This window comes from Empidonax traillii, unplaced genomic scaffold (genome assembly GCF_003031625.1).
Source record: "Empidonax traillii isolate 1590-97213 ecotype Southwest subspecies unplaced genomic scaffold, ASM303162v1 scaffold21:size2437335, whole genome shotgun sequence".
Taxonomy (NCBI): Eukaryota; Metazoa; Chordata; class Aves; order Passeriformes; family Tyrannidae; genus Empidonax; species Empidonax traillii.
In genome coordinates, this window is record NW_020955214.1 from 2,405,808 (window position 1) to 2,429,300 (window position 23,493).

The window sequence follows — 23,493 nt, forward strand, 5'->3', positions numbered from 1 at the left end:
CATCCACAAATGGCAGCAGAGACCAGGACTTGGTGCTCAGAGCAGTGCCCCACTGGCAAGTGACTGGAGATTGTCTGGGTTGTGTTCCCCCACTGCTGAATTGACTCATGTTATCTCTCACTGCTGTGTGAGCAGCAGAACCAGGGTGTCCCAGCATCCAGTATTTCCCTCTCAATCCCAGCAACCCAAGCTGGGCTCTTTGGTGTCTGATTAAACAGAAAAACCTCCTTGGTTTTTCCCTCCATGTGAAACCAAGCTTTTCCAGCTATTTCCACAATATATGTTCTGACATTTCATATTATTTAATTATTTGATATATCTGCTTTTCTGCTTCAGTGTGGTTGAAACTAGTGGGAGAAAAATAGAGGGAAAGCACAATGACAACCCCATAAACCTCACTTCCTGAGAAAACAAAACCAAGAAACAGTGAATAGTCTGTCTGAATAGACAGCCAAAACCAGCCATAGTCTTGGTGTGGATTCAATGACCTTGTCTCCTACACCTCCTCTCCCCATCCTGTATTGAAAAGAAAACACAAGCAAAACTAGTACAATGACCCCAAAATAAAAGCCAAATGCATTCTGAAAATACAGAAATTTGGCCAAGATAGATGATGAATTTTTTTCACTGTAGATCCCATACTAATGCAGGTCACACTCTGATGGAATAATCGGGATGAGCATCCTGAGAGAACTCTGCCAGCAGGAACCAGAGCAGGGTGTGCTCCCATGGTCAGCTCAGCTCCAGAATTCAGGTGCTGCCTCCCCAGCAATCAGCAGGAACTCAGGGCACATACCCAGTTTGGTTTCAGCTCTAAGCACATGATCCCTGGTCTGGTGTCTTCACTGGCATCCCCCATCCTGCAGATCTGACCAAGAAGGACTAACGAAGCATGTTCACAAAACTGTGAAGCCCAAGAAAAGAAGTGAGCATTAAGTTATTTTTTCCACCAAGGCCAACTGCCACTTCTGGGGAAAAAATAATGGACCTTCTTGTGTAGCTCTCACTTTCAGTAAAAAAATATCTTCAGCTTTGACTGTTTATTTACTAATGTTTATAGAATCACAGAATCATTAAGGTTGGAAAAAATCTACAGGATGATCAAGGCTAACCTTTGACCAAATACCACCAAGCCCACCAAACCATATCACGAAGTGCCACATCCACTAGTTTTTTGAACACTTCAGCAGTGGTGGCACAACAACTTTACTGAGAAGCCTGTTCCAATGCTTAACCACTCTTTGAATGAAGAAATTTTTCCGAATATCCAACCTGAACCTCCCTTGGCACAATGTGAGGCTATTTCCTCTTCTCCTATCACTGGTTGCCCGGGAGAAGAGGCTGACCCCCACCTTGCTACAACCTCCTTTCAGATAGCTGTAGAGGGTGATAAAGTATTCCCTGGGCCTTCTTTTCTCTAAGCTAAACAACTCCAGCTCCCTCAACTGCTCCCCATATGACTTAATCACTAAACCCTTCCACAGTTCTGTTGCCCTCTGGACATACTCAAGCACCTCAATGTCTTTCTTGTAGTGAGGGGCCCAAAACTGAACATGGTCATTGCCCAGCTCCTGCTGGCCACAATACTGCTGATACAGGCCAGGATGCCATTGGCCTTCTTCCCTACCTGGGCACACTGCTAGCTCATGTTCAGCCACTGTCGACAGCACCTCCAGGTCCTTTTCCTCTGGGCAGCTTTCCAGCCACTCTTCCTGCAGCCTGCAGCACTGCATGGGGTTTTTGTGACCCAAGGGCAGGACCTGGAAGTTGACCTTGTTGAGCTGCATACAATTTGCCTTAACTAATCAATCCAGGTCCCTCTGCAGAGCCTTCCTACCCTTCAGCAGATCAACACTCCCACCCAACTTGGTGTTGTCTGCAAACTAACTGAGGGTACACTCAATCCTCTAGTCTAGATCATCTATAAAGATATTAAAAAGGACTGGCCCCAGTACTGAGCCCTGGGGAACACCACTTGTGACTCATCACCACTCATCTGGTTTCTTTCCTTGCCTACGTGCCAACATGGTAAGTTCTGGTTCTTAACTCACAGAGCACTTGCTGACACCACACAGACCATCAGAGATCCAAGACCCGCAGCTCTGAAATGCTGAGTTCAACTATGTGGGTGCTTCCCCTCTTACAAGGAAAAGGAGATCTGCACCTGGGAGCTGGCTTGCCTGAAACCTGCCATCAAGAATCAAATCACTCCAAGGCAGGTAATTAATTATGGCTCCTTCCCAAAGGCAGGTCATCATTATCATATTCTAGAGTTACAGTTTTCCCTTAATCATCTTTTCTGCAGAAGATGTGGGGAACTTGCGTGGAATAAGCACTTTCAGTAACTATTGGCTTCAGTTTAAAGCAATGAATGCTCAAATCACTGGTATTGAGCTGTTTATGAACAGACAGAAAGCCATGAGAGATGTTACTATAATAAATATTCAGCAGGTGCCTGTAGAATAAGAGTATAAATATGCAAAATTGCTCTGCTTCATGGTTATATTAGAAGGCACAGGGGAGCACAAATCCTTTTCTTTACATTGCTTCTGAGGGGATCTCTTTTTTAAAATTCAGTTATTTTATTTAATCTCAAGCTTTCAATTCAGCAGCTCACAGTGGGTGCAGGACCATGGCCTGTGTGGTAGCAGGTCTGGCTCTGCCATTGGCACAGAGAACCAGGCATCAGCTGCTTACCTGACCCCCTTCTCAGAAGGCAGCTCTGTCCTAGGGGGCATACAGCAGGATGCTGGCATGGGCATGTGTCAGCCCAGAGAAAATCCAGCTGCTGGAGGAGGGGCAGAGCCAGCAGGGCTAAAAGTCCAGGGTGGTCCTGCCTTGATACTTGGTGTGGGCTTCAGAACTGGGCATCTGCCATGCCTGACATCACACAGATCTCTGCAGAGCTCACCTTTTTCTTCCTAAGCATTAAAAATGTGGAAACTACTGAAGGGCAAATGTGCTTTTAGTGAATAGGGAGTGCCATGGCTGTGTAATGCTGCAGACAGCTACAGAGGTGGTCTTTCTAGTTTTCTTTTCCCTCTCCCTGCCTCCAGATATCTTTGTTTTGCAGAATAATCACAACTGTTTCTACTTCTCATACCTCTATAAACTTAACTATATGCAGCTATTCCAAATCATTCTGTGAAATGTGAGGTAAGATGTAAACCCCATCCCCGCTGTGGGCACAGGGGAGGAGAGTGGGACTGAGCAGGGCACCCTGGTCTGCACAGCATGGCCCAGCCCTCTTGCAATTTTCTGTCATCTGCTTGCACTGATCACTGTTCAGTCACTGCACCCTCAAAGAACCATTTGTAACCCTGAAGTTCTGCAAGAGGACAAAAATATTGGCAGTATCACTTCTCCAGCAGGGAGCACTTTGTCCTCTCAAGTCCAGCTATTCTCAAAAATTAACTAAGACTGTCCTCTACCTACTGCTTGTGTTAGCAGAAGACATTACTGACCTTGCAGCTTTTCTTCAGAAATTCAACTATTACTCACTTTAAATCTCCCTGCAACATGCACCTGCTGCCTTTTTGGAAATCTTGCTTATATGGAATAGCACTACTGCTATGAACTCTGCAGAGCCAGGAAATATCGATTTAATTTAAACTGTTTCATTTCTGCCCTAGATGGGGCCATTTTGTGATCAGCAAATGTATTTTTCTGCTCTTAAAATATGGTTTCAGGAATGCAGTCAGTGTTCAAAACCCTAATTTGACAGCTAGACCCTGCAGTGTAGTCTTCCTTTTCCAAAGGAAGTCCAGAAAATGTCCTGTAAAAAAGGAATGGAGATGTAACATTTGAAATGTGCTCATGCTGCAGACAGATGTGTCAGTGCTTTAGAGAAGCAGCTGGTCAATTTTTTAGGCTAATGCCTGTAATATGATTCCCAAAAGACCATACATCATCAAAGGAGAATTTTTTTATTTTAAAATGCAGACATAGGGCAAAACTAGAATCACAAAATAATTTAGACTGCAGTGCATCTCTGCTAGTCATGTAGTCCTGTGTCCACTCAAAGAAGAGACAACTTCAAAACAGCATTAGGTGGCTCAGGGCTTTCCAAGTTTGATTTTTCAGTGAATAATTCTTGCCTCTTCTGTCCTCTGACCCTGAAATTACTATTCCATATCTTGCCTAATGTCTCTGCAGGCACAGAACCACTGCACAGGTCTATGGACTTCAGCACTCTCCGTCCCCTCCATCTGCAGCATCTGCATTGTCACATCTCAGCAATTTCAGCTCCTCTCCCTTTGCCTCCCTCTCTTCCTATTCTCTCTTCTCCATGCTTTCTGGGGACTAAAGAGAGCTTAAAAAACTGACCAAAACACCTTCTGAGGCTGAGGTGAGTATGGAGTAGCACTTGAGAGCTACAAGGTGGGGGGGGGGGGGGGGGGGGGGGAAGGGGAAAAAAAAAGAAAAAAAAAAATGGCAACCTATCTGAGGATAAGTATTAATATAACTCCATGCCAGTTTGCGTAATCAAAATCCGTCCGGTATGACTCCGGATTTGGACTGCAGCATCCCCCCGGGCCACGAGCTGTGAGCGGATGCGCTGGGACAGTAGCTCCTCCGGCCGTCAGCAGTACTCACACAGCCCGCTAGACGGTGCCGTCCTAAAGGCGTAAAACGCCCTGTCAGACTTCAGCTCTGCTTTTTTTTTTTATTTTTTTATTTTTTTTTTTATTTGGAAAATGCCCTGCATGTGCAGAGGGGACCCGCTGCTCTGCTGCGGGAGCAGTGCCCAGGTCCGCAGGTGGATCCATCTTGCCAGCACTCTGCCCGGAGACCCCTGCCTGGACACCCACCCATGAGACATGTCCAGTCACAGGGACAACTGCAGAAATGTCGTTGCAGGTGCAGGGATCCCGGGGTGCCCCAGCAGCAACGCCAGTCCCATGCAACAGAGTATGGATACAGCCAGGTGCATCCATCCTTGCAGAGAGGAAAATCACACAAAAACTCCAACAAGATGAGCAAAATTTCCAAGGAAGTGCTGATGTATTTCCTCATCCAGGAATCAGTCCCACACAATCAGTCCCAAAAACCCCTTGGAGAGTGCAGAGTTCAGCCCTTTGTGCAGTCCAGCCCCTGACCCAGGGGAAACCAGTACCTGCAGCTCCAGGAAATAAGCAACCTGTCCGTTTGCTATGTACCTCCTGGCATCTTATCCCATCTCTCCCTTGATAAGCGGAATGAAGGACTCTCCCTCCTCATATAGGGTTTCACTCCAGGGAAAGGAAAAGGTTTCACATCCTCCTGACAGCATCTTGGAGCTGCAAGCACATAAAATGTTGTTATCAGCCACTTCATGTCAGGTATTTCCCACTTTGCACCAACAGGCACATATGTTTTTACATGGAGTGAAGGTACTTTCCTGCATTTTTATAAGTATGCAATTCCCAGAAATAACTATTATGCTCTATACCACATGCCCATCCCAGTTACAGTGACTAACCCTCTTGTCCTAAACTCCTAGGTATTTGGTTGTTTTTTTTTTTGTTTGTTTGATTGTTTATTTTTACCATGCTACAAGCAAACAGAGGTAAAAACACAATGACCCTAGGAGTTAGAATATGGAGTTCAATCTCCAATTCAAATTTTCACAGTACTTCAAGGGAATACCCCTTTCAACTATTTTCCAGTCCAGATTAAAATGTCACCCCATATCCGAGGAGGAGCCAGCACAGCCCAGAGCTTTTGCTCAGACAAGGCACAGTTCCCAGATGGGACACTGATAAGGCTCTTTCCTGACTTCAGCCAATGTGTTCCTCTTGTTTTCCCATTCTTTCCCTCTAATTTTCCTTGGTCTTGGAGCAGCCAAACCAGGATATTCCAAGATGCTGTGCAAACCAACCCTACAAGGAATGGCATTACAGGGCACATGGGTCTCAAGAAAGAGGAGGAAGAAAACCTTTTTACTTAGCTGAAGAGCTATCAGTTCAGATCCCCTCATAAAGACAATTCAAAGTGAACTGGGATTTTACCCCGAGTTCTGCCATAGTTGTGAGCTCAGGGACCATAAATAGGAGACCACCTCATCATCAGCCCCAAATCTGCTTTTCAGGGAAACCATTTTGCAAATTGGGTCATACTCACTAATAGTCTGGTGATGACCAACACTGCGCTGTTGCAAATGAAGCGTTCACCGAAAACAGTTCAGCCAACGTTATTGCCAGGTCCAAACGGAAGATCAGGGCCTGAGGCTTTGTCTAAAATCAAAACTTTCTGTAATTTAGTGGAATTCAATTAACAAACCAAATTAATCAAACTAGTGCAAATGCCTGAGCAGGCCATCTAAATCTACTGTGCCTTAAGGCTTATTTACAGACAGTTTTGTGCTGCATTGACCATTCCTGTATAGCTCCTTTATATCAACGCAACTCATCTGAGGAGAGACCTCATTATATCACACCAGGGGATGCCCTGATTTAGCTAGAGTGATTTCCAAACACAGCTAATGAAAACAATACAAGCACTGTGTGTGTGAATTCAAACAACTACCCAATTGATTTAAGCTGAACTAGGTTTAGACAAAGTTAAGCTGTCCCTACAATATTGTGTTAGTCGTAAATCACTGCATATGCTTTCACCTTCTCCAGCCAAGGAACAAATGGTCTCATTAGCAAGTGAGACTGTAGGACGAGATGTGCATTAGCTCGGAGCTGCCATGAGTAGGCTCTGAACGCAGCTAATGCATTAGCTTAAGAGGAGTGTCATCAGTGACGCGTGTTTACAGCACAAGCATACTGAGAACAAGGCCAGTTCTGCATGTCTCCTGATTTTAAATCATCCACGTACTCAAACCACTTGCAGCTCATCCCTGAAAGGCGTTATCATCAAGCAGCAGCACCTCTTATCTTTCCTCCCCTGGGGCATCGCTCCACCATCACATGCTAACAGCCATAAGCCACTTCATCCAGCACAACCAGGTAGGAAGATTAATGCAGAACCATGTCTGCTCTAATGTACTCAGCTTCTCACAGCACAGTCACAAACTAAATAGGCCTGAGGGGTTTTGGCACCAAAGCTATGAGACTGTCTTCTTAACCATCACGTGACTTCATGCCCCAGGGAGAGGCCTGCCTACAGTGAAGGGCTGCATAGCTGTGCTGCTTCTGGAGAAATTGCGAACTACGTAAAATCTCTGTCTGTGGAACAGTTTGTTGACTTTTGCTTAATTAACTTGAGTACCAGAGATCAGGCCTTTGCTCCTGGCTCTGTCACCAGCCCTCTGTATGGTCCTAATCCCCTCATGTGACTTGGCTTCTCTTCTGCCTTTGTCTCTCCTGTATGTGGAAGTCACAAATGTTTTGGGGCAGGAACCAACACTTCATCCTAGGAGGGTTTCAAGCCTAAGCAGCCTGGTCTGACCTCAGAGCCAACCTGCTCTGAGCAGGAGATTGGAGTGTAGACCTCCTGAGCTCCCTCCCAACCTGAGCTATCCTGTGGTATTGTGATTCACAGCACATGGAGTCAGTGTGGGTTTGAGAGAAAGGGGATAGAAAAGGCTTCAAGGAACAAATGTTTTTGGTTGCCAGATGATCCTTACTACAAAAGGAAAACATGTCTTTCTATTCCTAAATACATAGAATTCATCAAATTAAATGGGAAAGTCTACCTGGACATTCAACAAAGTGTTTATCTCAGAGAGTGCTTTGGGAAGCAACAGTAAATGAACAACAAATTCTGTCTTCTGTGATTTCAGGCCAAAACTTTCAACCTTTACTAATAGAGATTTAACTTGTCTGTACAAAACCAGAAAAATTAAACTACAGCTACTTCAGCCAAGAGTACCTTAGGCCATGGAAGTTTGAAATTAGACCAGTATAAATTAGACCATTGTGAAGGTCCAAGGTCACCTCCTGTACACAGCCTCCTCCTTAACAGGATCAATTCACTTTCACTGAAGACTCAGAAGAATAGTATTAGTAACCACAGCAACACTGAAACGTAAGTATAATTTTTAGCTCTGTGATGTAGGCTGCACAAAATAAGAGAACACATTTTGAAAGTTCTCATCACAACCTACTTTATTTTTTCATGGGTTTATTTTAATAACAAAACACATATCTGGGATTTTTTAAATAATTCTTAAAATTTTCATTGGCAGATGACTGGTTTGCATTCATGTAACTCACAGTGAGGAAGTCAATGAAGCTTCAGCTCTTCTGCCTCCCACTGCATTCTTTTCAGCACTGAGGAGATAAATTTGGTCCCTGCCCTTATCTTTTCTGGGCCCAAAGCAGAGTTTGAAACCCCTGTTGCAAATTGTGGAAGAGACCCAAACAGTATTTCTCTGTCACACCACCCAGCCCAGTGGGTCTCAAATATCCAAATCAGTGGCTTCCTGCCACTCCTCCTGCAGCTGGAGAACAGCCTAGGTCCATGCATAAGTGCTTGTCCTGTGGGCCCTGTGGCATCAGAATATGTTCAGTCAGATTTTAACACCAGGTGCTGGACTCTGCAGTGTTAGTTTTGTGGTTGGACTTGATGATCTCAAAGGTCTTTTGCAACCTAAATGAGTCTATGGATTTTACGGAAAGTTTCTTTTTTAGCCAAATACATTAATAAAAAAAAGATAAATAAAATAAACACTGGTCTTCACAGTGCAGAATCACTTTCACTGAAAGACTTCATAGGGCCAAAACTGGAAAAGAAGAAACTGAATGAAATCACGTGAGGTCCTTATGTACTACTGCTTTTATGCAAATGAGAGATATTTGTTTTAGTTATCACATGTCACTCTAGAAGGAAATGCTATTACAATAAAGTACAGCTATGACCTTCCTCAGAATACTTATCTGATACTTTTCCACATCCAGCAAGAGATTTAATAACTCCCACAAACATTCAAAAGTCTTTGAATATCTCTATATCCATGTCTTCATTTTTACCTATTTTTAAGTGAGTTATTAATCCATGAGCAAATTGGTTCTTTAATCCTTGGCAACTTCTTATCTTTGAAAAGTCTTATTGTTGGATCTTCCTGAAAGCCTTCTGGAAATCCAAGTATGTGAACCAGATTGCCTTAACTCCCATGGTAATTTGGTCAGGATGGCCTTACTTCAATCTTGAACCATAGTAGTTTGATGGTGGGGTTTTTTGTTGGTCTTCCTACAGATGCTGTTGAGAGGGATCATGTGTTTGTTCTAATCTGCAGTATTTTCAGGCAATTCTTATGTCACTTGTGAACACCTTTCATCTGTTTCCTTTCAAATATAATCATATTTATATTGTTGGTGGTGGTTTGGTTTGTTTTGGTTTTTTTTTTAATTAAATACTGTGGCTTTGATAGTAGGATTTTTAAACCAAGACCAGAGCACAGCTCCAGATTCAGTGGAGAGATGCTGCTCCAACTGCCTTTTCTGTGAATAGCTCCTCTATGGTGCAGTCTACAAATGTATTCCAGGTATTGCCTTGCAATCACACTCAGGTACTAAATTTATATAAAGGAACTCGCACATCTCGTTCTTATTGGGTTTTCTGTATCATTGTAGTCATTCTATCCATCCATCCTGGGGTAAAGTATAGATCTGGAGTTTTTGTGAGTAGTAAATTTGTGTTTTCAGCCAATCACTTAAACTATTTATCTGATTTGACTGCTTGTCTTCTTTAACATACAGTAGCACTATTAGAGTTGGGCAGCCACTTTTGTGTGTGTGTGTGTGTGTGTAATATTTTTTCCTAGTTATTACAGTATCACAATTATTATTGCTTTCCTTTCTGGTTCTGAGGTGTCTACTATGGCAACTTTCAAATTTAAAAGCAAACATACCTATTCCCTGATTTCAGCTTTTAGACTTCTTGTATTTCAGTGGAAGCACATGCCCTTTGATACAGTTACCTCTGGGTGTATGTGTGTATGTGTGTGTGTGTGTGTGTGTGTTTATGTTCGTGCATGGTCACATGCTCATGAAGCTTGTTTAAATAGAAATTTTTTTCTTCCAGACTGTTCTTCACTGTTTCTTTCCTGGGTTATCAGTCTCTACACTACATTCATCTGCAGCTCTTATTTTTCATTCCATTCATGCCAGAGGACATGCCTTTCAGATGCCATAGTTCTTGGTTTCTCACTTTATTAAGCTCCCATACACCTTTTTTTCAGTTTGAATGCCACTTTCCTTTTCTACCATTTCCAGTGTAGAACCCACATTTTCAAAAGCTTTTCACTGGTGTGAACTCTGCATTATTTCTTTTTCTCATTTCTTAAATCAAAACCTGAGACTGGAGACTGATTTTCAGTCTTTCTGTGCTGCCATGGGGCCCTGGGAACAAAGACTGGGAAAAGGGAGACCACTGTGCAGATACTCCCTAGAAGTTTATGTAGAGATCTACAATATCTCCTACTGTTGTGTCCAGCTGGTATCACAAACCTAGCTATCCAAACACTTGGCAACTAAAGTATCTTTTGTTTTAACTTGCCTCTTCCCATCCCTGGGGAGAAATTTCCCATAGCAATTCCAAAAGGAGTATCTCCAGTGCAGAGTTCTCACTTGGCAGAAGGGATCTACTAACAGGATAATTTCCCTCTCTGACAGCTTTCTGCCTTTCTGCCATTAAAGTATTTTCTCCTGCAACAGTCTGTATGTATCTGTATGTATCTGGCCTAGAGGTAAGATTTTTCTATTATGTGCCTCAAAGTCTTGATGATGAACCTTTTCCTTAATTCCCAGTTTTAGTTTCCCACTAAAATAATTTTCTTTGTTTCCCTCTCAGCCTCACTAGAGAGAAGTTTGTACTGAACTGAGTCCTTTTTTCCCAAATGGAAGACTTCTCTCCTCTTATAAACTAGGATCCTCCATGGGGATTTAAACCTGCAGTACAGTGAAAGTCAAACTATATCAATTATGTGTTATCCTGCAGAAGACTGTTCACCTACCTGAACAAAGAGAATATGACAAAGCCCTAGAAGTGTTTATCAGATTTGAGAGATTGTATAACAGCGAGAGGTGGTGAACAGTGGGTAGATAGCATTTATACTGTGAATATGTGAATCATGAGCTTCTTCAAACTAGAGTTTAACACCGGAAACTTATACCAAAAGTACCGTCTGCTTGTCTTCAGAAGCAGGGAGGGGGTTTTCTTCAAACAGACAGCTACAGAACCTTTTATTTCACCAAAGAAATGTCAGGGGAGAGAAGGGAAGAAGCACAATTATTGAAAAAAAAAGGTCAAAATTAATAGAAAAAACATATTTTGAACCTAACAGGCAGACAGACCCAGTATCTTGTCAAGATGCTGTCAGGATTTGTTGAGTTTGGGAAGTTCATCCCCACAACCAAAGTCTCTGATAACAAAAAAACTGCAGCAGTGTCTCTGGGCTCTGATCACCCCCACGCAGTGCTGGGGCTTGTACTCGTGCGCCAGTGCAGGACATCAGGCTTGGTGAGAGGTTTTGTGCTGAATTTGGCAGCTGGTGGCTGGCTCCCAATCAGCCCGTACAAAAGGTATCTCTAGAAACAATTTATTCACTCTTTGTGGTACTGACTCCTTGGAATTAAAAAAAAAAAAAAAAAAGTTCTATTTTCGAATAGAAAATTGCTGAAAATTATGTGGGAATGGCAATTACACTCCTCCTGATCGTGACCCAAAGTAGGGATGCCCAATTTTTTCCAAGAATTCCTGTCTTCCATTTTGGGGAAACATTGAAGCCCTGAACTGACTTGATCAAAGCCTTCCACTGTCAAACTTTCTAATAATTCGTGAAGTGTAAGAGACTCAAACCTGTCACAAAGTATGCTGTAATGGTACACTTTTTAAAAGATGTTGACCATATTATTTGTATCAGCACTTAGGCATATCCTTTAATTGCTTAGCAGCTGCCAGTTTAATGCTTAAAACATGATTTAATCCAGTGAGTCAATGAATCAATTCCTGAACATGTGCTTCCAAGGGATGCACTCATTAAAATGTCTGACAAACCATTTCTGTGATCTCTTCATTCACATCACGATGCAAACTCCACAAGTAAGCTGAACCTTTAGGTCCACTTAAGTGATGCACTCTGAGTAACAGCAGACAAATCCACTAAGTCATCTCCTAATCTCTTAATATCCGTGTCTCTTCCATTGAATCTCAATATAAAGTATCTCAAAATCTTCCAAATCTGATCAACCCTTTCAATTTCTGTTCACTCAGGAGACAGCAGAGTCTATTCATACCTGAGGGTGAGAACGTTGCCACATCTGCTCCTCCTCCAAGCTGTTCTGCACCAAATAGGCCCATCAGCCATCACCTCAGGCATTCAAGGGAATGGCATATAATGGGAATGCTGAAGCTTTCAGTGTTATAGGAGTAGTGCCTATCTACAGGCTTTGAGATAGGCAGCAAGCTGGCCAAGTCCTGAGCTGTCTGGAGCTGGCCTACAATCAAAGGAGAAAAAAGCTCTCTCACCAAAAACTGAGCCTGCCATTGGAAAGGTGAAGTTCCCATCAGCTACTAGCAACAATAGGGAAAGAAAAAGAGGCTTTGAAAAGAAGTGTCTGATGGAGCTCTCAGATTTGCACTTCAAAATAACAAGGCTAAAAACCAGTCTATATGCTCTTCTGTGTAAGAGATACTTTTAGGAGTCATAGGTGGTGAGTTTCTTCCTCATCTCATTACAGAAAATCTTAAGCTTTGTATATGAGATTGTATCACAAGCAGCCTTAATCAACTTCATATCACAACTCTACTTTCTGATCTTAATAACACACAGTTTGTAAATACAATCCTCCTGTTGCTTCTGTTTTGAGATAATCAGACTTCTTTCAGTTATTTGGAAAACCGAATTATTTTTGTTGTTGATCATAACTGTGAGTTTTGTCACTAGAACTGGGATGTGAGAAGAAAGTGGGCAAAAAATATTGCAAACATACCAATCAAAAAGGAACTTGTTCTCTGCCATAGGTAGAATTTTACATATTCATTGAAAAGAAGCTGAGAAATAATTCTACAATAAAAGGCTTCTTGGCATCAGATAAAGGGGACAAATATAAAAACAAACCTTGAAATCCCAAGTATGTATATTTAAATTCTTACTGGTGTTGCTTGCCAGAGCCAAGTTTAATATTCAAAGTCAAAAGAAAACTTGTACAGAAAATCTCTATCCAAGCCAAAATTTCTCATTAATCTGATTGAAAAAATAGCTTGGGAAAGAAGGGGCTTGCTTTTTTCCTCCTAAACATAAGATGAGTACATTGAACAGTCAATGTTTCTGGAGTTTTAGCTCAACTGAATGAAAGGAATTGATTTTTAGGGCTTGGAAGTTGGCACGTTTGTTAAATCCAACAATTTTTGTCAAGGACTCAAGGCGTATACTTTGGAAATAAGATGTCTCAAATGATTCATCAGCTTTAAAGGACACTGGCCAGTACTTCTGTTGTGTTTTATTATTTAAAATAATAGCCCTGGATTTGTAAAAGGGAACCCAAAGTGGAAAATCAAGGTTCTTAATGCCATCAAAGAGAAGCTGTAGGCTCATATGACTGAAAATCAAGGTCCTTTTAAGAGATTCGAACTGCACTCTAATGTCATGGACGATGATCAAAATACAACCCATTACACTATTGAAATGGAAAATAAATGTTGACATCATGCTCAGAGGAGAGCTGAGATAGAAGAAAAAAAATTGCAAGTTTTCTGCATTTTGTCAAACTGTTTTCACTGTTAAACAGTCTCCAGAGATGCTGAAGTCCAAACAAACCTCTCCATTAGCACCTTTGAAACTATGATAATTTCATTTAAAGTCCTTGAATACAAGTTATTGATACAAGCAGTGAGGCACAATTAAGACAGCTGCAGAAAGAGTGGCAGTGATTGATAACATTATGTGGTACTTGTCAGTCTCAAATTCTACTCTGGATGAAATGACTAAGATAACAGGCTGAGTAACCTGCTACACTACATAGAAATTAGTAACCAAACCACTCAGTGCACAGATAGAAAGACACAGAACTTTAAATGCCTTTCCAGGTCTTTCAATTCATTAAGACAATTTTAAACATCAGGCCTATTACTGAAGCCTCAATTTAAATGACAGTTGGCCTTTACTTAAAATCACAGCAGATGAAGCAATTTTCTAAGTACAGGGCAAAAGGCTCCGGAGGTGTTGCAAATGTTCCTACAGATTTCAGACTTTGGAGGTATTCATGTCACATAACTTCAGCTGTCTAGAAGTGTGGTATCCAGCCTCAGTTAAAGATTAAGTTCCCTCTCTGGTCAAGGGGGAAGTGAATCACCCTTTGAAATGTCTTCCTCTGCCTCTCTGGTCATTGAAGGGGGTTATTTCAAAAGTTCAGCCTGAACCTTACTTCTGGATGACTGGAGTTAGGTGAAGTCTGCCAGCCATGACTGCAGTGCCCCACAAATACAGACCCCACACAGGTATTGGAGGTGTGAAGAAAATGTCCCAGGTGGTGTGGTGTCCTGGTGACATTGATTTCTCCCTCATATTTGCAGTATATGAAGGGAGTCTGTCACTAATCAGTCAGAATTTTGGGGTACCTCATCTCCTATATTTGGCACTTCTCATAACACTATGTTGCCAATACTGACTTTTCAGCTGTAAGCAGCACATGTGCAAAAAACAGATGGAATTAACTGGATAATGGAAATATTGGATTTAGAAATAACTCTTTGTTAGAAGAAGCCAAGTTTCAGAGCTAATAATATAGAGGGAAATCAACACAGCAAGAGAGATGAAATATATAATCAGTGAAGTCATGTTGCTCAAAACAGTGCTTTGATAACTTCTACTTTTTAACTACTGTCATAAACAAATCAATAGATGTCAATCAATTTATCATTTCTATGGTTAGAGATTAATTCCTGGGAAATGACTGCAATATCTTAGCATGATTACACAGTATTAAATAATTATTCCATGTGAAGTAATGCTCCTCACCAGCATTGCCAACAACTCTAAGCGTTGTTTTGCCCAAGTAGAGATTAAAAGTTCCGGTCTATGTTCCATTATTTTGGCCACATTTGTTCAAATGTAAGGATGTACTTTACAGTCGTAACAGTGTTTAGTTAGTGAAAGTGCCTTTTGGGTTTATCAGCTGATGCCTCTGTCTCAAGGTATGGTTACCAAAGGAGATAAGGGTAGCTAACCCAGAGCAGGCAGCAGCTGCAGAGTATACATGCATATTTAGGCATATGCTGAGAGAAGGCTACATGTGACTTGGGCACTGAGGGCCTGCTGCAGTCAGCAGAGATTTAGAGCTCAGTTCAGATTAGGTGTTCAGTGCTGTCTGACATGTCTGGTCCCTTGCTGCTGCTACATGGGTCATTAATCTCCTATGGGTTCCTGTGGCATGTGTATCAGCCCACAGGGATGTCTTGGATACTCAAGGACATCTTGATCAGCACTAGGCTCCTATATGCGGACAACTGAATTGAATTCTGAGGAAGCACAGCCAGCAGACCCCAGAGAATAATTCAATTCACCCTACTGCTGTATTTGCCTACTGCTTGGCTCAGTTCTCCATACACAAGGATTTAGTGCTCTTTGGGATGCCATGAGACACTCAAGACATCCACGCATGGCTGGCAGCATTCCCCATGGCCTATGAAGGACCATGGCCTGCTGGAGGCCAGGCAACTAAAATGCCACTCTGTGCTGTCAGCAAACCAGGCATGCAGGTCTCTAGTTCCTGACAGCTGAGCAGCTCTCTCCAACCCATGGCTGTCTCAGCTGGGATGCCATTACCTGCAATGGGATCCTTGGCAGTGCAGCTCTGTCTCCTACACTGAGGTTTTGTAGTTTCCAACTGAGTCCTACCCTGCATGCTGGACAATTGCATCTCATCTTCTATTGTCTTGCAGAAGAAGCTGGAGAGGCATCTGGGGACTTTTATCTCTCAGGGGATTAGCAATACTCATGTGTCCAAAAGGCCTGGAGAAATTCTCTTTTCCACTCTTCTGGGAGAAGTTGAGGGTGCCTGCAGCTCTCAAGCAGAGAACCCTTAAGGAAACTCCCTGATGTCACCTCTTCTCCCCTGACCTACCCTCCTTTCCCATAGCACATTAATGAGATGAGTCTTCAATACCCCAGTCGAGTCTCACCTGAAAGGCATCTGCCTCTTACTCCACGTGCTGCAAAATCAAGGTGCCAAGGAGGAACAGCAAAATAGAAGCAGGGAAGGGGAAGAATGTTGAGGAGTTGTTTGAGATATTGATGACTCCACTAAATTCCCTCTTGCTGTAATCCCACTCCCTGTAATAAACTGCAGAAACAAACTCAACCCAATGCCCTGGTGCTCTCATAAATTGTCTCCTATGGGCCCAAACCAAAGGCTACAGAAATCAATGAATCTTTATGCCATGACTTTAATGATCTTGAAATGACCTTGGCATAATTTCTTCTGTATCCTATTTTTTCTTCTCTATTTTCCCTCTGCTGCAAAATTTTGCAGCTTCAAATATGCTGTGAATTATGGCAACCAGCTACAGAAGTCTGATTCTTCAGGCATCTATATTATGTTCTGCCAGATAATCCATCTGTGCAAATCATTCCGAAAACAGGAGTTTAGCCCTGCTGAAATTAACCTGAGAGAAAACAGAAAAGAACTACCCCTTGAAATGTAGACGTGCTACTGAATTTTAAAAAGATGTGGCCATGATCTTGGTTAATCTGTTCCATCTGCGATACTCTTCTATAAATAATACTGTTTTCTCTGGGTTTGCATGTCTTCATAAATCTGATGCAAGTTAACCATGTTCAATTTTAGCTACAAAAGCTAAAATCCTTTATTAATCCATTGAACCAGCTCCAAGTGACACTTTCTCTTCTTATTTCAAAATTAGAGTGGCTGGACCAGGGTTATATCTGTGTAAAAAGGTAAGTCACTTCCCGTGTTTCTCCTACCGTGGGGGGGGTCATTATAGCGGATGCATCCAGTCAAAATGCATCCAGCTAATTTGTATTATCCAGGCAACCAAGAGGTGTGATAATGGCTTTGAATTAGTACAGCTGGGAACTTGCTATGAGTTAGCCAAACCAAGATGAAGAGTGCTGCCCTTTTTCTCCAACCTCCTGTGTTGAAACACTTTTCAACAAAGACAACAAGAGAAACAGGGGAAAAAAAAAAAAAGAAAAAAAACCCAAACAAACAAAAACAACCAACCAAACAAACAAAAAAACCCACAACAACCCAGAATCAGAAAAAAACATTTCTGTTTTTCCTTAGCATAATATTTATACTTCCATACATCCATAATTCCCATTTACAGACACAAAATACAGACAGGAAGATGAAGCACTGCTTAGCAAAGGATAAAGCTAGAGAGATGGGATGGGATGAAGAGAACTCAGATTCATTCAAAAATACAAAAATCATCTCATGAGTGAATAAACTGAAGGTGAGCCTGCAGGAAACCTGTGGAAGATATTCAGAACTGACTCAGAGCAGGTGAGGCATCAGCTGAGACCTGCTCATCCCCACTGTCCTTAAGAACATATTGGATAAACATGTTTCAGGGATGGCATAGTTACAGTTCATTTTTCCTTGCATAAAAGGACAAGTAGATGACCTGTAAGGAGCCATCCAGCCCTGGTTTTTCCAGCTATAATTCTTAGCTATGTAGGAAACTGGAACAAGAAAAGGGGCCAGTGTGTCCAATATCACATGTGGGTTCCCATCTCATAATTAGGAGTATAGCATAAAGGTGTGAAAGATTTCTTTGGCTGAAAGCTGTTAAATATTACAGTCGACTTACAGTGAAAGGCACAAGTAGAAAGCAAGCCCTGTTGCACTGATTTCTAAGCACATAGCAATGGTCATCTCCTGTGACCAGGCTGAGATTCTGCAGACTTCAGAACTAAGGTTTGGTGCAGAAATAACCTACTGGATTTCCTACTCTGCTGTACCCAGATAAATATTAAGCAATTTCACTGACTTCAACAGAGGTTGAAGATAGAGTGTTACCTGTATTAGATAGAAGTCCACTGGAGTAATTTCCTTGGTTTTGAAGGACCATGGGATCAGACCTTTGTACTCAGGAATTCCTGAGTCAGAAACAGGCCAGGAGAGTTAAACTCCGATTTTATCCTCAGGGTATTGCACGTAATACATTTACAGCACCCTGGACACCTGGAATGCAAGTCTCATTCTCTTAACAGTGAAGAACTGACCTTTTACCATCCCCTGTAAAAAAAGATATTGAATCGTTTATTAAATTATTATTATTAGGGCTGACAAACAGACAATTTTTCAGCAAATGACTGAGAATTAATTTTTTCACCTTTGCATCCTACTTTGTTCCAGCTATGCAGCATGTGCCCTCGCATACCAACTAGATGAGGATCTGTTGCATGGTGTAGCAGCAGTGAAGTGTTGCTTTGTTTAAGGAACACTACTCAGTGGAGGGACCAGGACTTTGTGTGGTACTTAATGACCTTCCTTTATTTTGAGCTCTCAGCTTTACCTGGCTGGTTTGGGCAGACAATGAAGAGGGCAGTGAGTGTTTCTCTGCTTCATCTCAAAAAAAAGCTGAGTGGGTTTGCTGGAAGGCTTAGCTGAAGGGGTTAAGGACTTTTTATCCTCCAAGATACCCATTTATCTCAGTCCTCTCAAGCTGAAGTAATTATAGAAATGACTAGGTTTCTGATCCCAGTTCTGCTATTAGTGGGAATTTATCTGCATGCCAAAAGCTGCCAGCTTCAAAGCTGGGACAAAAGGCAAATGGGCAGCACAAGATGACCATCATGGCTATCCTACTACCAGTACCTGAGATGGCTGGCTATAGCTAGCCCACGTTTGCCCTGTATGACCCTTACTTCTGTGGCTCTTTGATAGACAGTTTTTCAGACAGACCACAACCATGACAGTCCCTCCAGAAAGGACTCTTTGAAAAAAAAAAATTGTATCCTATACATAATCTTGTGGACTACAAATTCATGTTACTTAGGCTTTATAACATTCGCCACTAAATTACCATTCTTCATCAACTTCTGAGCAGCCAGTGCTTTACAGATTGCAACTCAGTAGGTGACATGATATTGTTCATTAAGTTTGGTGGGAAATGACACTACATTTTTCACAGTGCTTGAATGTGATTTGTCCACAGCACAAGTACATGGTGAACACTGCAATTGCCATTTCTCACTAATTATGTGGAAAAATCCAGCAAGGGAAAAAGAAACTGTTGCAATAGCTTTTTAGCTAACAAGAAAAGGAAAAGGACAGGAAAGGTAAATGTACATATCCACAAATAAATAGAATATTTTCTTCGTCCATAAAAAAGCAGAACTATTACCAGAAAATTGTTTTTTGCCCTCAAGGGTTTTGAAGAAAGAAAAGGGAAGGTTAGATTCATGGTAAAGTGCAGGGTACTGAGTCAGTGCACAGAACATGAGGAAACATGCCCAAGGCATGGCTGCTGAGGCAAAGCTGCTGGTTCATGAGGTGAGGTTGATTGAACATGACAACAAACAACGATGTGTTCAGGTGCTCTGGTTCCTACAACAGGGTATGTGGGCAAAGGCTTTTATGGGGCTGCATTCAGAAGATTACACCAGAGATGTCAGTAGTTCTGGTTCAGACAGAAGACTAAAAATAACATTAATTAGGGTTTTAGCTATGTTATTAACTTCGTGCCCGTAATTTCAAGGACAAAATGTTCAGACTGAATTTCCCCTCTCTTACCTATTGTTTCCACAAATTAGTTCTGGGTATCACTGCAAGTAATGACCACAGGAGCATTCAGAGGTGTTAAATGCAGGAAGAGTTCAGCCCTGCTGCTGGAACTGACCCACCAGGAAAGGAGTTCAGCTAATGGAACAGCTATGTTTCGTAATAGGGGAAAAAAATATTTGTATTTCATTTTTAGAGCTCACCCATTTTCCATTTATTTTTCACAATCCTGTTAGCCAAAAAAAAATAAATGCATAATAAATGATAGCACGATTTTTGAAAATGTTATTGTATGTACCGATTTTTGACATCTTTAAGGGAGATATTTTGCAGATGAGTGATAAGCACTGGTTTTATGCACTAATAGTTAGTGGGAAAAAACCATCCTGACATCATTGGCCCCAACCACCAGTGCCCCCTTCAAGGCACTGAACTCTCCTAAATTCATTTGGAGTTTATCTGAATGGTCTTCTGGGTCTAGGAAGCAGAATGCAGTATAAAATGGACTCAGAGCAAGCCCATGCAAGACCCCAAATAACAGCAGGTCTAATTCTGACATATATAAACCAAAATGTCTGCAACAGGCTGACAACAGTCATCAGCAAAAACATAAGGAAAAACATATTTTTCTGGGCTTTCCTAATTACTCTCAGGAAAGAAAATCCCAACCCTGGACCAATTTTAAAGTAAGATGAGCACTTGCCATAGGCAATCTCACTAGTGAGTCAGGAAGGCAAATATCTTGATACTGCTCTTTAATGCCTCCTCAGATTTGCACAGAACTACAGAATTGTTCCTTGAGTCCTTCATCCTCAGCCCTTCTCCTCTGACCTTGCTAAAATACATTTGTTGCCTGTTTTTGCCTATTCCTTCTGCCCTCTGAATTTGCCTAAGGTCTGGGAGTGGGCTCTCCACCCTCATTCTTGGCTGATGTCCCTGGTTTTGGCTGCCTGGGTGTTATCTGAACTGCCCGTTTCCAGCTCAAAGCCCAATGCCAGCAGTCATGTGAGGAGTTTTGCCTTTAGTGCAAATTAATTCCATTTCTAACTCTTGTCGTGGAGGAACAAAGTATGGAGACAAGAGCAGGCAGTCAGGAGGGAGGGCAAGAAGAAAAAATTAATTGCTGTTTTAAAGAAAAAAGCAGTAACTTGGGGTAGAGGGGTTTGGCTCTGGGGTGTGGGAATTTGAGTCAACGTTTCAATAACTGATTCTGGTAACTTTGTTAACATCTTTACAATTCTTAACCCCACCCCACTCCCTTGAGCTGCTGCCCTTCAAAATAATCACTTTAAAAGAAATGCTAGCAGATAGTCCCTGATGAGTATGAGGGTTGAGTAACCTGTGCACAGCGACCATAGAAGTTGATAGGCAGAGCACACACATGGCACATAGAGATCTGGAGCTCAGGGCTGTGATATCTGGAGGGATAGGAGAGATAAGAACTTTGGATCTCTATTCCTCCATCCCATGCTTTACCCTGAGCCAAGATGCTTCAAATACTTGATTAGTGGCATCTTGCTCTGGCTCCTGCAATTCTCTGCTGGCACATCTGACCTTTAATTTGGAAAGCAAACATTCAGCCTGGCCTTCTACCTTGGAAAGGATGCTGACACCTGCCACATATTTTCACTTGGAAGGGCGAGTGATTCCTGGTCTCATTAATACAGTAGATAGCTGGGGTGACCCATGGGACAAACTATATGGGTATTTTGGGAACAGTAATTCCTAACAAAAAGCTCAGCTGGGAAGGGCTTTCCATGTTTGTGAGTCTGCAGTTAGTTGGGTATTTATTTAGCTGCTAGTATATGTGAGTTCCTCTGATACTAAACAAGCTCCAGCACACTCAGGGCTTTAAATATTCCTCTCTCAGAGCATGGCATTGCTTTTGACCTTGAGGAAGCTGCAGTATGCCTGGCTATGGGACAAGTCAGAATGTCCTTCAGAAGAGGACAGCATCTTCCATTACTCACTACCCCAGGAGCAGCGGGGGCCCGGGAGGCTCATGCCAAGGTCATAAAGGTCTTACAGGAGACGTTGTCCATGGACCAGGCACTGAACAGGCACAGTCCTGGAGCAAATATGTTGTCACTTGGCACAACCAAGTGTTGTGGCTTTTAAGCTGACTGAGACCTGTGTAGGAGCTATGGCATATGGCACACCAGGGGCTGTGGCTACATGGTCAGGGACAGCCTTGGGATAGCAGGGATGGACAGCCCACCGTATTCTTCTAGTCAGGCTTTGTGCTAAAAGTACTGCAGAAGAGAGTAACAGGACTCCTTATATGCAGAAACAGATACTTTTTGAATGGTAGTACACTGTCTAATTTTTTAAGAGGGCCTTATAAATGCTTTTACTCATGTCAAACAAAGTAACAAAGAGTAACAATGGGTAGGAACAAGAGGCTTACTCACTCCTACAGCAGTCGAAAAATTCACATGCCTTGCAATAGAGTAATACATGCACTTGATGACATGGTTATTTTTCTCCTATCATTTACTTTGGGGAGGATGGCTTGTATGCATTCTCTACATTATTATATATTATAATATTACTTCTCCATGCTTTTGAAGTGTCATTTATGCTGAGCTGGAGAAGAGTAGGAGAAGAAATGGCAGAGACTCACTAAATACAGTGCTCCAGATAATCAACAGTGCTAAAGTAGTGCCAGTAGCAACATTTTCTGAGGTTCTCATGGTCTTTTCTCAATGTATGCTTCATCTCAGAGCATTTCTCTTATATTTTCTAAACTCACATAACAGAGAAATAATTTAAATTCAGATAGTGAGTCTCATTTGCTTATCCATTACAGTACATCTGTACAAGGAAGTAAAACAGCTCAGGAACTCTTATCTGGCCAAATGGCTCAACACAGTCTATATCCATGCAGATACCCTCCTCCATCCATGCACTAAAACAGAGTTGCCTCATCCATACCACTGCCTGCAGAGAGCAGAATTGCAGAATCACAGAATCATTTAAGTTGGAAAAGACCTTTAAGATCATCAAGTCAGACTGTTAACTAAGCACTGCCAAGTACACCACTAAACCACATCCCTAATAATCCTACACTGTGCTAAATTAGGCTTTGTCTGACACATCAACAGCTAGCCCAGGTCAAAACAGTGTGGGAAGTGTTCTATGAACTCGGCACAAATTGAGGTGATGGTGGGACAGTCACTCTTGAGCACCCTGAGCTGCCATTTGGGAGCACCCGCTTCCTAGCCAGAGCTGTGAATGAAGCCAGGTAGCAGCAGCTCTCCACAGTGATGGAGTTGTCAGTTGCAGATAGCAGTGCCACCAAAAGTGACAGCAGTTGAGGACACTTTATCAAAAAGTGACACACATCAGAGCTTCTGTGATCAGCATCATCTGATAGGTTACAGCAACAGTTTTCTGCAAAGAGTGCATGTGCAGAATTAACAGAAACTTGACCCTGGCTGGTTTGCAAGTTACTGCAATAAGCCTGGGACAACTTTGTATCAGTTTAATGCAAAACACATTAGCAGTTGCATTAGAAGTGAACAGAGCTCTTCCTGCAGCCACTAGTGTGTATCCTCTGTGACCAGTCATTTTCCCCTTATATGTTAATACTATCGTTCAATGCTTTCTCAGGACAGAAAACACATTGACACTTCATAAATCCTGGCACAAAATCGCTGAGCAGAGGGGAAAAATAACCCTCTATCAAAATCTTTCCTGGTGAAACCACATTCATCAAATATGAGGAAAAATCTGGCAAGGTAAAACAATTTTTCAAGGTATCTGTTAAGTACCGCACTTCTTGAGAATCAAAAGTAAAAAATAGCACAAGCAACAGGTGTAGAACATCACATGGTATGGGTTAGTCTAGGGGAAATGACACTGCACTGTC